This window comes from Hyperolius riggenbachi, chromosome 4 (genome assembly GCF_040937935.1).
Source record: "Hyperolius riggenbachi isolate aHypRig1 chromosome 4, aHypRig1.pri, whole genome shotgun sequence".
Lineage (NCBI taxonomy): Eukaryota > Metazoa > Chordata > Amphibia > Anura > Hyperoliidae > Hyperolius > Hyperolius riggenbachi.
Window position 1 is genome coordinate 454,937,314 of NC_090649.1, and position 16,353 is coordinate 454,953,666.

The window sequence follows — 16,353 nt, forward strand, 5'->3', positions numbered from 1 at the left end:
GCGCACCCAGGCTATGCATAGGTTAGGATTTAGTTAGTGTTAGGTCCCCTCCCAAAGGAGATGACTTCTCCGCAGTGGGAGGGACGAGTACTTAACAAGTTGTATGCAAGCTGTTACAGGAAACCAACATCCTCCAGTGGTAGACAGGTTATGTGTATGCTGGGGGTGTATTTTATCCCACAAGTGAGGCTTGCACTCTCTTGCAGGTAGGCACTTATCTGTTTTTAAGTAGCGCTGTTCTTTGCTAGGATCGGGACTGCGCATGACGTCATGTCCGATCGTTGCCATAGCGACGAGTGAAGCTGCAGCTCTCGCGGGATCGCGGAGGGGTAAATATTACCAGCGGTACAAAGAGACAGGAGGTACAAAGGCAGACAAAAAACACAGATGGTCACGAGGGCAGAAGTGGCACAAGGACAGGAGGCACAAATATCTGTGGGGTTGTGGTCTTGCTCTAGGGGTGGGGAAAGTTCAGGGGTTGTGCTTAATCAGGGGTATTGTGCCACCCCAGGACCATTGGCACTCCAGGCAGTGGCCTGTAATGCCTCAAAGGCATTATGCAACACTGCCCCCTTCAGGACATTAAAGGAGGACTCCAGGGCAGGTGAATAGCTCTGCTTTTGTTTTATTAGCACCATGATGCTTAAATGTTAAGCTTAGAGGTTTCAAGAATTGGAGAACAACAAACTTATGGAAGGGAATCCCAGAGGAGAGCAGAAACTCGTGAAAAGTCCTGAAGAGGATAAATAAAGGTTGTGTGCAGATGAAGGTTCAGCTGTGGGTGGTGTGCAGATATAAGTGGGACGAACTTTGTAGGTTAGGAGTGTGGACTGCATGCTCCAAGCATGGAGCAGTCTTGGCAGAGAGGCGCCGCACTTGAGAAGTGGGAAGAGAGGCAAATGAATTGAGCAGTAGAGTCCAGTATGGACTAGAGAGATCTAGTGAGTAGAATCAGAGGCAGGCCTGGCTGTGAATTCTGGTATCAGGCCAAGCTGTAGTGTGTGTGAATTTCTCCCTCTCACACTTGAGTTGCTCTGTTACCTGACTGGAATGCGAATTATATTAACTCCCCCATGGTGGCTGTCTGGACTTTGCCTGTGCATTCATTCAGCAGTTCCTTTCTGTATTATGTCATGCTTCCATCAGTCTCAGGCCTGTCCATAGAAGAACCCATGTCCCCCTCTCCTGCTGTGGCTCCATTCACCAGCACAGCTCCATCCAGCAGGAGATGAGTTAATACTCAGCTGATTCTTCATGTTTAGCCAAAGAGGGGCTGCAGAATGATTTACCACCATGGTAACGGTTGTCTGGGGCAACCACTGAACAACAGACCATCCCCAGTCTAAAGCTCTGGTTCCTGGCTGTAGCTGAGGCCATCCAGCTCAGAGCACACATCGCAGCAGCCAGCAGAAGACAATGTCCCTGGAAGGCTTGAGATCCGAATTCCTGGCTGACTGAAGTGGAAACCTGTCTGCTGGCCACAATTTATAGCTTCTTCTTCATTGTGAGTAATCCAAGGAGTTCATAAACTGTTTTATGGTGGTGTTGTGGAGTGGGGAAGTGTGGCTGGACTTTATTCCAAGTTTTTACAAGAGTTGAAGGAACCTACTGCAGGTGTCTAACCGACCTGTCCTGTTATTATCTGTAACAATAGTGTGTATGATGCAGAAACCTGCCCATGTAATCCAGTGACTCCTTTATGACTGTGTGTCTAAAATGAGAGGTTGTTAAACCATTAACTTGTGTTTGGGCACTTTAATGTCACACCTGCAATTTACAAGTTCCATTTTCAAAACAATCATTCCCCCCTGTCAATCAAATTGCATTTGGATGCATTGTGAGGGCTTTACTGTGCTGTGAGGTTTTTACAGTAATAACATCACAAATGGGTCTAAACCTTGGTATACACATCCAATTTTCATTTGCCAATCGCTGGCCCCTTTTACCACCTGTCTATACCAGTATATCCAGCTGTTCAGGAACTACAAGTCCCACAATGCATTTGCCTTTACGAATCATGACTCTGGCCGTCAGACTCCCACAATGCATTGTGGGACTTGTAGTTCCATAACAGCTGGAGAGCCAACTTTGCAGATCACTGGTCTATACCATGAGGGTCAACAGATTTTAAATGCTATGAACAGATTCTGAAGGTAAGCTCTCATATTCCATGGAGAAGGTAACATTGGCCATTCAAAATCTGATGAATGCACCAGGCTTAACTCTTAAAGGACATCTGAGGCGAAAATAAACGAATGAATTCAACAATTGTATCTATCTTCCGTCTCCTAAAAATGTTTTTTTTAAATATTCCAGAGTTCTATTTTATGTTTAAATCTACTTAAGTTTTATTGTTTTTGCTCACTGACACATTCATTGAAGTGTGCCAGAGCTAAAATCTATGAACTATTGATCCTTTTTATCTCTTTCCTGCTCTCAGAAGCCATTTCCTGCTAGGAAAGTGTTTTATAGTTGTAATTTCTTATCAGTGAGGGTCACACTGTAGTCTGACCCTGTCCCAACCCAGAAATAAACTGTAATTTGCATACCTGATTTGTAACTCTTTCAGGCAGAGAAAGAAAAAAAAGGAACACAGCATAGTTATTTGTGTGCTAGGCACTGTACATGCCCATGTCTATCTCATAATGTCACGTCACCTCTGGTAACTTTTAACATTACTGGTGGTGTGATTCCTTCCAATTTTACGGTCTAAAAGCGGTACAATTTTTCATGTGCTTTTAGACCCTAAAAGCATGAAAAAAATACCACAAGAGAGTTTTATAGTTGGAATTTCTTATCAGTGAGGGTCACACTGTGGTCACTTCCTGTGTGAGTCAGGACTGAGTCAGCCAATTACATACCTGATATTTAACTCTTTCAGGCAGAGAAAGAAAAAAAGGAACACATCAGTTACTTGTGTGCTAGGCACTGTACATATACATGTCTATCTCATCATGTCACGTTACCTCGGGTATCCTTTAACCACTTAAGCCCAACTGGACGAGATTTCTCGTCCAGTTGGGCTGCGCGCACTCCCGCGGGTCGCGCGCGCTCCCGCGGGCCACCCCGTGCGCGCCCCCGCTGCTGGCCGCTAGATTACCGATCAGTGAAAGGGATTATAAATCCCTTTCGCTGATCGGACCCCCCCGGAGAAAAGCCGACAGCGTCTCTTCAGATGCTGCGGCTTTTCTGAGCTCTGGGCTCCTTTCTTCTGCCTGGGAGCGAGATCGATCGCTCCCAGGACTTTTTGATCCTGGCCATCTTGTGGCCAAATAGCAAATTACACCTGTAAAAAAAAAAAATCAAATTAAACATATAAATATATTAAAAAAAAACCTGTTTACCTCCCACACCAAAAAATACCCACATACAAGTTTAAATTAAAAAAAAAAAAAAAATTACAATAATAAAAAAAAACAAAAAACATAAATAGTTGCCTAAGGGTCTGAACTTTTTAAATATGCATGTCAAAGGAGTATATCAATATGATTTAATAAATTATGGGCTTCTAAACAGTGATGGACGCAAAACGGAAAAAATGCACCTTTATTTCCAAATAAAATATTGTCGCCATACATTGTGATAGGGACATAATTTTAACGGTGAAATACCCGGGGCATATGGGCAAATACAATACGTGAGTTTTAATTATGGAGGCATGTATTATTTTAAAACTATAATGGCTGAAAACTGAGAAATAATGAATTTTTTCCATTTTTTTCTTATTCTTCCTGTTAAAATGCATTTACAGTAAAGTGGCTCTTAGCAAAATGTACCACCCACAGAAAGCCTAATTGGTGGCGGAAAAAACAAGATATAGATCAATTAATTGTGATGAGTAGTGATAAAGTTATTGGCAAATGAATGGGGGGTGAAAGTTGCTCGGATGTAAAAAAATGTCAACCCTTCGGGCTTAAGTGGTTAAAGAGAACCAGAGACGAAGCACCCTCATGTATTTTACCATATATATCAGTGGGAACATTAGAGAAAACACCTACCCTGCTTTCTGTTTCATTCTGCACTGCACAGCTTGCTTCTAATCAGCCCTGATAAAATCCCCGACTGAGCATTCAGTCTGCCTTTGCTATAATGATTCCTGAGCAGAGCCAGCAGGGGGCAGGCTTGGACTTGAAAAGACACCAGAAAACACACTCGGCTATAAATATTCCTCAGCAAAGCCAGACTGAATGCTCAGTTGGGGATTTTATCAGGGTTGATAGGAAGCAGGCTGTGCAGTGCAGAATGAAACAAAGCATGGTAGGTGTTTTCTCTAATGTTCCCACTGATATACAGGTTAAAATACATGAGGGTGCTTAGTCTCTGGTTCCCTTTAAGCCTGTTACACACTTTCATTTATGATTAGCCAATCACTGACCAATTTTGCCACCTCTTTGTAGTATGAGGGTTTACCTTCACAATCTGCTCATAATACGGTGGCGTAGTGGTTAGCGCTCTCGCCTTGCAGAGCTGGGTCCCTGGTTCAAATCCAGACCAGGTCAACATCTGCAAGGAGTTTGTATGTTCTCCCCATGTCTGCATGGGTTTCCTCCGTGCACTTTGGTTTCCTCCTGCTTCCCAAAAACATACAGATAAGTTATTTATCTTCCCCCTAAATTGGCCTTAGACTACAATACACTACACATACATAGACATAGGACTAGATTGTGAGCACCTCTGAGGGACAGTTAGTGACAAGACGATATACTCTGTACAGCGCTGCGTAAGGCACTGTTGGCGCTATATAAATACTAAATATTAATCATCGCCATGGAATATGCTGGCACTATATAAATTAATAAGTCTGTTGACTCTCGTACTACATGTAGGTGGTAAAATTGGTTAATGGTTGACCAATTATAATTGAAAGTGTACACCAGGCTTTAGCTGTAGGCAAAGTACAATACAATACAATACAATAACATTTCTATAGCGCTTTTCTCCCATAGGACTCAAAGCGCTTAGGCTCTCTCAGATTCAGTAGTTAGTAGGATGAAGTATTCACACAACAAAAGTTATATTTCTGCAAATGCCAGACTGAACAGGTGGGTTTTCAGTCTGGATTTAAACACATCCAGGGATGGGGCTGTCCTGATCTGTTGAGGTAAGGAGTTCCAAAACATAGGGGCAGCATGACAGAAGGCTCTGGGACCAAAAGTTTCCAAGTGGACTCTGGGTATGACTAGATTATTAGAACCTGTGGATCTGAGAATGCGGGGATTGCTACGCAGCTGTAACATATCTTTCAAGTATCCAGGGCCTAGATTATTCAGGGATTTAAATGTCAGTAGACCGATCTTGAATAGGACCCTCCATTCTATAGGTAGCCAGTGAAGGGAATGCAGGACTGGCATTATGTGGCAGTGACGGGGTTGGTTGGTTAGCAGTCTGGCAGCAGTATTCTGTATCAGCTGTAGGCGGTACAAGACCTTTTTTGGAAGGCCAGTGTAGAGAGCATTGCAGTAGTCCAGTCGGGATGTGATGAAGGCGTGGACTAAGGTTGGCAGATCTTCTGGGGGTATGAGGTGCTTGATTTTTGCAATGTTCTTCAGGTGAAAATAGGATGATTTCACCACCGCAGAGATTTGAGTTCTGAAGTTTAAATCCCCATCAATTAGAACTCCCAGGCTACGCACATGATCAGAGCTGCGAAGATCCGTGCCTCCTATTCCCAGTGGTGAAGACTGCAAGTTAAGTTGTTTTGTTATCATGCTCTGCCCTCCAATCAGAAGGACTTCAGTTTTGTCTGCATTTAGTTTCAGCCAGTTGTCATTCATCCATTGCTGTAGTTCACGTAAGCAGGCGTTTATAGTTAGAGTTGGGTCTGTCACACCAGGCTTGAAGGAAAGATATAGTTGGGTGTCGTCTGCGTAGCAGTGGTATGTCAGGCCATGTTTTTGGATTAGTTTTCCCAATGGTAGCATGTAAATCGTGAAAAGCAGGGGAGAGAGGATTGAGCCCTGGGGCACCCCATACTTAAGTGTTACAGGGGTGGACAGGAAGGGCCCCATAGACACTTTGTGGGTTCTGCCACTCAAGAAGGATTGGAACCACTGAAGTACTATGCCATCAATGCCGCAGTATTCCTGTAGCCTGTTTATCAAGATGTCATGGTCAACTGTGTCAAAGGCTGCAGAAAGGTCTAGCAGTATGAGGATCGAGCACTCTCCTCTGTCTCTTGCCATGAGCAGGTGGTTGCATATTTGGATGAGGGCAGTTTCAGTGCTGTGGTGTTTCCTGAAGCCAGACTGGAATGGGTCATAACTGTTATTTTGTAGGATTCTGGCTTCTAGCTGGAGGTATACAGCTTTTTCAATTAGCTTGCCCAGAAAGGGGAGGTTAGAGACAGGTCTGTAGCTGGTCATTGCATCTGGGTCCAGGGAGGGTTTTTTGAGGAGAGGCCTGATGATTGCTTCCTTCAGTAAAGCAGGAAATATCCCTGATTGTAGGGAACAGTTAACAATTTTGAGGAATACCGGTACGAACAGGTCGGGGCAGTTCAAAAGTGATGTCACTACTTGAAAATAGACTTCTAGTTAAAATATAATGATGGCCCTGTTGTAAGAATAACTTCTGTTTGGAGTGTGACAACTAATTATGAACTAAAAATTTGACTTTGAGTCGTTGTTTTGGTCCACGTGAAACAGAATTCCTGTGGCTAGACCCAGGTTTTCTTTCATAGCTAATCAGACTATGGCCTGGGACACACTAGCAGCGCTTTTCTGAGCGCTTGTTGTGTGAAAAGCTCTATCTAATGTAATGTGTGATCCCACTTGCTGGTTTTTGTTTAAATCCCCCATAGCATTGCATTAGCAAGAGCTTTTCAAATCAAAAGCACTGAAAATGGGTTCCAGGCCTCACAGACTAATTATTTGACAGAGGATGATTTGAACCGACAGCCATCAATCATTAACTTCCCTGGCTGGCCGTATTATTATGTCTGGATTTTAGGATCTAAAAGCTGTGCAATTTTTTCACACACTTTTTGACCCTTAAAGCGGGGGGGGGGGGGGGGGGGGGGAATCATACTGCAGGAGATTTGCTGCAGCCCCTTCTCTTACCTTCCTGGGATCCAGCGCTGCAATTCTTCCTCTGTCCTCTGGATGGCGATGTAGCCCCCTATAGTGTAATTGCAGTCTGTCATGATGACGACAGAGCTCTCTCCGAAGGGATCCAGAGCCTTCGAGGACTGGAAGACGAGTTGCTGCCAGCGTCTGGGGAGGTGAGTTTTAATGCCCACTGCACTCCCAGCAACTACCCCGAGTCTCTGGATTACTGCTCCATGCTTCTTCTTTCCATCTCGAGCCTGACTTGGGGTTTCCGTCAAGGAGGTTAAACAGGTCCTGTAAGGAAAAAAGTTCCCCTATGGGGCACAATCCTCGAGAGGGGAGGAAGCTTCTGGATACTAATGAGGCTCCTGTGTAGCCCGATCCAGCTCTGGCTCCCTTGAAAGATGCAGAATGTTGAGATACTTACCTGTGGGATTCAGTGCAGGCGCAGTGCCAGCTTCCCCCTCGGGCACCAGCGGTGCCCAATCGGGTCTGCTCTACTGTGCAGGCGCGAGACGTGGAAGATGTATGCTGATGTTCAATTACAAAGCAGCTTCTGTATTTACAATTAGGCATGGACAATGACATGCAAATAAATGAGTAGAAGTAAACTGTATGCAAATTTATGCACAGCAGTTGCTGCATCTAAGCAGCCCATTTCCAAGCTGCATAAAATTTGTATTGGCTTGTGATTTGGGTTGTGAAGCAGAGTTGTGCTTTAATCCCGCTGCTTTGTTTGCATTGTGTTGGAGATTCTCTGACTTCCATTCATCTTGGGGGGGGGGGGGGGGGGGGGGTGTCACATGCTTGGCTGGATTTATATTGGTGGGATGAATGTGGCCGCAGATATTTGTAGTCTCCAGCCCTGGTCGCTCCTCCTGGCTATGCTGGGAATGTGTGTCAGAGGGGAAGAGAGGGAGCTGCAGTGATTTCACTATATAACGTCATTTGGTGTCCACTGCGGTAATGTATGCAACCTAACCAACCCGCTCTGCAGCTCTCATTCCAGCTTCTGCCATGATTGCCATTCCGGGCCTGTTCACAGCTGTCAGAGGTCATCCGCCAAATAATCCAATTTACATGAAGTCCGGCAGAGAGTAATGCTACTATTCGCTTGTCCAGGGCGTTAAACGCAGGGCTGTGGAGTCGGAGTCGTGGAGTCGGGCAATTTTGGGTGCCTGGAGTCGGAGTCGGGAAAAAATGCACCGACTCCGACTCCTAATGAATTTGTAACTGTATTAAAATAGAAAATATCATAAAATGTTCTATTTCTCAGATAATAGTCATTAAAAATAATGTATATATACAGTATATATACAGTAATAGCTGTGCTTTGTCCACAAAAATTAAATAAACCAATCAAAATTAGTTACTTGTGCTGCTTCAATAAAGCAGTCCCCGTATTTTTAAGGTCAGATATACATATCTGATTGTGACTGTATATATGATGTGTACACAGGAATCTCTTATATATGTTACGGCCAGAACCCGAAGTTTGGCCACTTCTAGTTCTGGCCGGCCACTTCGGGTTCTGGCCGGCCAATTTGCGAAGTGGCCGCTGCGCTGCGGCCAATGTTAGAAATGGATTGTTTACTCTGATATTAATGTATCTTCTGGCCGCAGCGCAGCGGCCAAACGTATTAATTTGTTGCAATTAAGCCGGCGGCAATGTAACAATTCAAGCCGCCGGCTTTTTATCTGCCTCTCTCTCCTTCTCCCCCCCCCCTCTCTCTCCTCCCCCCCGCCTCTCTCGCTCTCCTATGGGCAGCCGGGCGGGGACACGAGTGTCCCCCCGGAGTCGTTCGTCGCGGCAGGGAAGCCTGCCGTTCTTGCAGAGCGGGTGCTGGCAGAAGCAATGTCTGCAGCCTCCCCGCTCTGCTGCCCCTGCTGCGACGAACGACTCTGGGGGACTCGCGTGTCCCCCGCCGGCTGGCCATAAGAGGAGAGAGAGAGAGAGAGGCAGATAAAAAGCCGGCGGCTTGAATTGTTACATTGCCGCCGGCTTAATTGCAACAAATTAATACGTTTGGCCGCTGCGCTGCGGCCAGAAGATACATTAATATCAGAGTAAACAATCCATTTCTAACATTGGCCGCAGCGCAGCGGCCACTTCGCAAATTGGCCGGCCAGAACCCGAAGTGGCCGGCCAGAACTAGAAGTGGCCAAACTTCGGGTTCTGGCCGTAACATATATACTAAATAACATCTATGCTGTAAGAATAAAGCCTGATGTGTAGCCGTGTCACTAATAGAGATGGTCAACGAGATGGAAATAATTCCGCATTGATGCTGATTTATGCAAATGTATGCACTCTCTTTGCTCATGAAATCAAATAATTTGATATGTTATTAAAATTTGGTTTGGTGACTACAAATTAAAGGGTAACTGAGACGGATGAAAAGTAAAGTTTTTTACATACCTGGGGCTTCCTCCAGCCCCCTTCAGGCTAATCAGTCCCTCGCTGTCCTCCACCACCCGAATCTTCTGCTATGAGTCCTGGTAATTCAGCCAGTCAGCGCAGTCCGGCCGCATGCCGCTCCCACAGCCAGGAACATTCTGCACCTGCGCAATAGTGCTGCGCAGGTGTAGTATGCTCCTGGCGGCGGAGTGTGTGCATGCGCACTACGCCCGACTGGCTCAAGTACCTGGACTCATAGCAGAAGATCCAGGTGGTGGAGGAGTACAACGAGGGACTGATTATCCTGAAGGTGGCTGGAGGAAGCCCCAGGTATGTATAAAACTTTAATTTCATCTGTCTCAGGTTTACTTTGTTACACAGTAGTACTATACTCTACATATGCACTCCCCACAGAGCTGCAGGGAATCCACTGAGAATGTTGTGCACATTGAACACAGAGGTGTTGTCTATCACCCATAAACCTTGTTCAGATTGTGCATGAAGAATGTGTAATAGAGGAAGAATCTCCTCATTCTCCTGCAGAGTACCTGCACATCATTCTTAGATGTACCCACACTTACATTGCCTAGGGCCTGATAGATGGTCTTTGTTCCGGTTTGTACCTTTTACAAGTACTCTTACCAAGGACTAGTTTTAGTCTAAAGGGAATAAATATAGTAGTCTACATATCCTTCTCACTTCAGTTGTCTTGTAAAATTCCTAAGCGTTGGCAGTTAAGAGACGAATTTCATGTTACATACTTTTAATCAACAAAATTGTAATATGCAAATTAGAGGAGTCGGAGTCGTGGAGTCGGAGTCGGTGGAATCCTAAACTGAGGAGTCGGAGTCGGAGTCGGTGGATGTTTGGACCGACTCCACAGCCCTGGTTAAACGGGTATGTGCCACTCTGCAATCGTGTTTTCTGAGTTTGTTCACAAATTCTCAGATTCTGGCAAAATGCATTGGTACGGGGAATGCATGCATGCTCTTTCTGCTGTGAAGTGATCACGAGATATACAGTGGCTTGCAAAAGTATTCGGCCCCCTTGAAGTTTTCCACATTTTGTCACATTACTGCCACAAACATGCATCAATTTTATTGGAATTCCACTTGAAAGACCAATACAAAGTGGTGTACATGTGAGAAGTGGATCGAAAATCATACATCATTCCAAACATTTTTTACAAATAAATAACTGCAAAGTGGGGTGTGCGTAATTATTCGGCCCCCTGAGTCAATACTTTGTAGAACCACCTTTTGCTGCAATTACAGCTGCCAGTCTTTTAGGTTATGTCTCTACCAGCTTTGCACATCTAGGGACTGAAATTCTTGCCCATTCTTCTTTGCAAAACAGCTCCAGCTCAGTCAGATTAGATGGACAGCGTTTGTGAACAGCAGTTTTCAGATCTTGCCACAGATTCTCGATTGGATTTAGATCTGGACTTTGACTGGGCCATTCTAACACATAGATATGTTTTGTTTTAAACCATTCCATTGTTGCCCTGGCTTTATGTTTAGGGTCATTGTCCTGCTGGAAGGTGAACCTCCGCCCCAGTCTCAAGTCTTTTGCAGTCTCCAACAGGTTTTCTTCCAAGTTTGCCCTGTATTTGGCTCCATCCATCTTCCCATCAACTCTGACCAGCTTCCCTGTCCCTGCTGAAGAGATGCACATTCTGATCACATGATATGACCAGGGCCAGATTTGTACTCTTAACCACCCAAGGCCACTGTCACCAGCCTCCCCCCTTCGGTATAGGTAGCGAGATGACCCCTCCCCCCTGTATAGGTAGCTAGATGAACACTCCACCTACCCTCTAGTATTGGCAGCCAGATGACCCATCCCCCCAGCATAGAAAGCCAGATGACCCGTCCCCCCTTCCTTCTAGTATAGGTAGAATGATGACTCCTCCCCCCTTTCCCTCCAGTATAGGTAGCCAGATGACTCCCTTAATCCCTCCTTTTCCCACTCCCCTTCAGTATAGGTAGCCAGCTCACCTTCACACCGCAGCAGCCATCAGTGTCACTCATTTCTCTGCTCGTCTCCAGTGCAGAAGCTTCCTCTTCCTTTCCGTCTCCAATGCTGCCCAACAGGGCCGGGCCGAGGCATAGGCTGGAGAGGCTCCAGCCTCAGGGCGCAGTGTAGGAGGGGGCGCAGAATTCATTCAGCTATCATTCCTAATTGTGTTTGAAGCAGAAAGAAATAAGAAAAGGGGATACATGGCAGTGACTGCAAGCCAGATAACTAGATATTAAGGTGTTGGGGAGGTTGTGGGCCCTGTGGCGCCTCTTAGTCTAATAGCAATCAGTGTGTGACGGCTGGGGTGGCAGGGATGGAGGGGCGCACTTTGGTGTCTCAGCCTTGGGTGCTGGAGGACCTTGTCCCGGCTCTGCTGCCCAAGTCCATAGCCGCTGGCCACAATGCAAGCTTGCACAAAGAGCAAGGTGGCTGCTGCACAGGCGGCTAGCAGCAGAGTACCACGGTCAGGCGTTTGCCTGATCTCCCTGCGTTGCCTATATCCGGCCCTGGATATGACATGTGATCGTAACCTAGGGGATGGTGTCAGTGTTGCAGCACTGCCCAGTGGTGGAGGAGGTGTGATGGAAGTCTTTCACCGCTCTGCATAGCTGCATCAGGCAGCAAAACGGCTTATGTTGCTAGAGGATGACCTGGCACGCATTATCTAGCTTGACATAATGTGTGCAGTGCTGAAGCCTGGTACACACATCCACATTTGAATGGCCAAAGTAGCGTTTTTGTATGGTGCGTTTGTGATTTTCTGTTGCACTTTCTGCATTTTGCGTTTTCTTCGCAGATGCGTTTTTCATGCATTTTGTGTGCTTTTTAATGCATTTGCGGTTTGTTAATGTAAAACGCATGTGCGTTTTGTACGCTTTTTTAAATGTATTCAGTAAGTATGTATGTAGTTCTGGATGGAGCAGCCTATTATTATGCCAGTGATTACACTTCTCTGGGCCTCCGGCCTCATCAGCAGCTGCTGTGTGTACAGAAAGCAGACTGCATACAGAATGTGATTGGCTGATTGATGGATGTTGTGTACTGAGTAGTGATCAGTGATCCGTCACCCACTGCTGCCACCCAGAGGCTCGCCATTCCCTGCAGGGTGCGGCAGTAGGACCAATGATCTGGCTACGCACCCTGTAGGGAATCCCCCGCTGCGCAAACCACAACGCTGATCTGTAACTTACTAACTGAAGGCTCAGCAGTAAGAAAGATTAAAGTGTACCAGAGACAAAAAAAAAAAGTTTTATACATACCTGGGGCTTCCTCCAGCCCCATGCGCATGGACCGCTCCCACGCCGCCATCCTCCGCTGCCTGCAGCTCCGGTACCGGGTCACGTTAGTTCTGCCAGTCACGGCCAGTCTGCGCAGGAGGAAGTGCGCTCTCTACGTATCTCTCCGGTGGCCAAAGACTTGTCAGAAACACCTGATTTGCTGCATGCTTGTTCAGGGTCTATGGCTAAAAGTATTGCAGGCAGAGGATTAGCAGGGCAGCCAGGCAATCTGCATGTGCAGTAGACCCGGACTGATGCGACTGAGCCAGTTAGGTTTTTTTTGCATGTTTTTTTTCCCTCTCCCGGCGAGCCACTGCGCGGTATGATTTTGTACAAGGCACTTTGTAAGCGCTTTTGCAGAGCAATTCCATTTTTTCACTTACTGAGGTCAGTCAGGAAGTGAACTCTTTTCACACGGAAATGAATAATTACAATGTATTTATTCATAAAAGTGCGAACGCAATCGCTGGATAAAGCAATTTAAGAGCGTTTTGCGTTTTTACTATACCTTCCATTGTAGCAAAATCGCCCCGAAAATGGTACATGCAGCTCTTTGCTGAGCGGAAAGTGGACGCAATGCCCTGATATGAACTATCCCATAAGGATTCATTGCACTAACGATTTCATGGCATTTTTTAAAAATTGCCGGGGCTCAAAAAAAAGGTGGTAGGATTAGAGTGTGAGATCCTCTGAGGAGATGTCAGTGACATGGCTATGTACTCTGTAAAGTGCTGCAGGAGAAGTCAGTGCTATATACGGTGGCTTGCAAAAGTATTTGGCCCCCTTGAAGTTTTCCACATTTTGTCACATTACTGCCACAAACATGAATCAATTTTATTGGAATTCCACGTGAAAGACCAATACAAAGTGGTGTACATGTGAGAAGTGGCACGAAAATCATACATGATTCCAAACATTTTTTACAAATCAATAAGTGCAAAGTCAGGCGTGCGTAATTATTCAGCCCCCTGAGTCAATACTTTGTAGAACCACCTTTTGCTGCAATTACAGCTGCCAGTCTTTTAGGGTATGTCTCTACCAGCTTTGTACATCTAGAGACTGAAATCCTTGCCCATTCTTCTTTGCAAAACAGCTCCAGCTCAGTCAGATTAGATGGACAGCGTTTGTGAACAGCAGTTTTCAGACCTTGCCACAGATTCTCGATTGGATTTAGATCTGGACTTTGACTGGTCCATTATAACACATGGATATGTTTTGTTTTAAACCATTCCATTGTTGCCCTGGCTTTATGTTTAGGGTCGTTGTCCTGCTGGAAGGTGAACCTCCGTCCCAGTCTCAAGTCTTTTGCAGACTCCAAGAGGTTTTCTTCCAAGATTGCCCTGTATTTGGCTCCATCCATCTTCCCATCAACTCTGACCAGCTTCCCTGTCCCTACTGAAGAGAAGCACCCCCAGAGCATGATGCTGCCACCACCATATTTGACAGTGGGGATGGTGTGTTCAGAGTGATGTGCAGTGTTAGTTTACCGACACACGTAGCGTTTTGCATTTTGGCCAAGAAGTTCCATTTTGGTCTCATCTGACCAGAGCACATTCTTCCACATGGTTGCTGTGTCCGCCACATGGCTTGTGGCAAACTGCAAACAGGATTTCCTATGCTTTTCTGTTCACAATTGCATTCTTCTTGCCACTCTTCCATAAAGGCCAACTTTGTGCAGTGCACGACTAATAGTTGTCCTATGGACAGATTTCCCCACCTGAGCTGTAGATCTCTGCAGCTCATCCAGAGTCACCATGGGCCTCTTGACTGCATTTCTGATCAGCGCTCTCCCTGTTCGGCCTGTGAGTTTAGGTGGATGGCCTTGTCTTGGTAGGATTACACTTGTGCCATACTCCCATTTCTGAATGATCGCTTGAACAGTGCTCCGTGGGATGTTCAAGGCTTTGGAAATCTTTTTGTAGCCTAAGCCTGCTTTAAATTTCTCAGTAACTTTATCCCTGACCTGTCTGGTGTGTTCTATGGACTTCATGGTGTTGTTGCTCCCAATATTCTCTTAGATTTCCAAAGCCTTGAACATCCCAAGGAGCACTGTTCAAGCAATCATTCAGAAATGGAAGGAGTATGACACAACTGTAAACCTACCAAGACAAGGCCGTCCACCTAAACTCACAGGCCGAACAAGGAGAGCGCTAAATGCAGTCAAGAGGCCCATGGTGACTCTGGACGAGCTGCAGAGATCTACAGCTCAGGTAGGGGAATCTGTCCATAGGACAACTATTAGTCGTGCAATGCACAAAGTTGGCCTTTGTGGAAGAGTGGCAAGAAGAAAGCCATTGTTAACAGAAAAGCATAAGTAGTCCTGTTTGCAGTTTGCCACACAAGCCATGTGGGGGACACAGCAAACATGTGGAAGAAGGTGCTCTGGTCAGATGAGACCAAACTGGACCTTTTTGGCCAAAATGCAAAACGCTATGTGTGGGCGGAAAACTAACACTGCACATCACTCTGAACACACCATCCCCACTGTCAAATATGGTGGTGGCAGCATCATGCTCTGGGGGTGTTTCTCTTCTGCAGGGACAGGGAAGCTGGTCAGAGTTGATGGGAAGACGGATGGAGCCAAATATAGGGCAATCTTGGAAGAAAACCTCTTGGAGACTGCAAAAGACTTGAGACTGGGGTGGAGGTTCACCTTCCAGCAGGACAACGACCCTAAACATAAAGCCAGGGCAACAATGGAATGGTTTAAAACAAAACATATCCATGTTTTAGAATGGCCCAGTTAAAGTCCAGATCTAAATCCAATCGAGAATCTGTGGCAAGATCTGAAAACTGCAGTTCACAAACGCTGTCCATCTAATCTGACTGAGCTGAAGCTGTTTTGCAAAGAAGAATGGGCAAGGATTTCAGTCTCTATATGTGGAAAGCTGGTAGAGACATGTGCTAAAAGACTGGCAGCTGTAATTGCAGCAAAAGGTGGTTCTACAATGTATTGTCTCAGGGGGCTGAATAATTACGCACACCCCACTTTGCAGTTATTTGAAAAAAAAAATGTTTGGAATCCTGTATGATTTTCGTTCCACTTCTCACGTGTACATCACTTTGTATTGGTCTTTCACGTGGAATTCCAATAAAATTGATTCAGGTTTGTGTCAGTAATATGACAAAATGTGGAAAACTTCAAGGGGGCCGAATACTTTCGCAAACCACTGTACATAATAATAATGGCAAGTAGCAAAACTATATATACTCTGTACAGTGCTGTGGAAGATGTTGGCGCTATATAAATACTAAATAGTAATACTACCATCAAGATTAAAGTATACTGTATATATTTTTTAGAGGAAAGCAGATGAAAACAGTACCATGTACAGGCCACTAGATGTCGCTGTGTGCACAAAATTCATACTGTCCTGTAATCGATAAATTGCATAGAATGAGCTGTTTATGTATTTATCAAGTCCTCTATACTCTTGCTATGATTAATAAATTGTTTCTGCCAAAGCAGCTAACCTTTTACAGCTAAATAATTAAACAGCACCACTGTCAGATATTGCATGCTAATATATTCTTAGTGTATAGATCCTAGCAAAACTTTATAAGAATGTAAGCTCGCAAGGGCAGGACTCTCTTCCCCTTTTGTGTCTTGGAA

The 16,353-nt window shown here is 45.4% G+C and overlaps 1 protein-coding gene across 3 annotated transcripts in view; it reads left to right on the top strand.

Moving 5' to 3' along the window:
* Positions 1 to 1,335: 1,335 nt before the first annotated feature.
* TOGARAM2 (TOG array regulator of axonemal microtubules 2) overlaps positions 1,336 to 16,353 on the top strand; it is a 143,976-nt gene continuing 128,958 nt past the window's right edge. For 2 of the 3 annotated variants that reach the window (XM_068279655.1, XM_068279652.1), the window contains exon 1: positions 1,336 to 1,614. The gene's annotated coding sequence lies outside the window, so the exon portion shown is untranslated. The remainder of the gene's footprint in view (positions 1,615 to 16,353) is intronic. The other variant, XM_068279653.1, reaches the window with a different exon arrangement.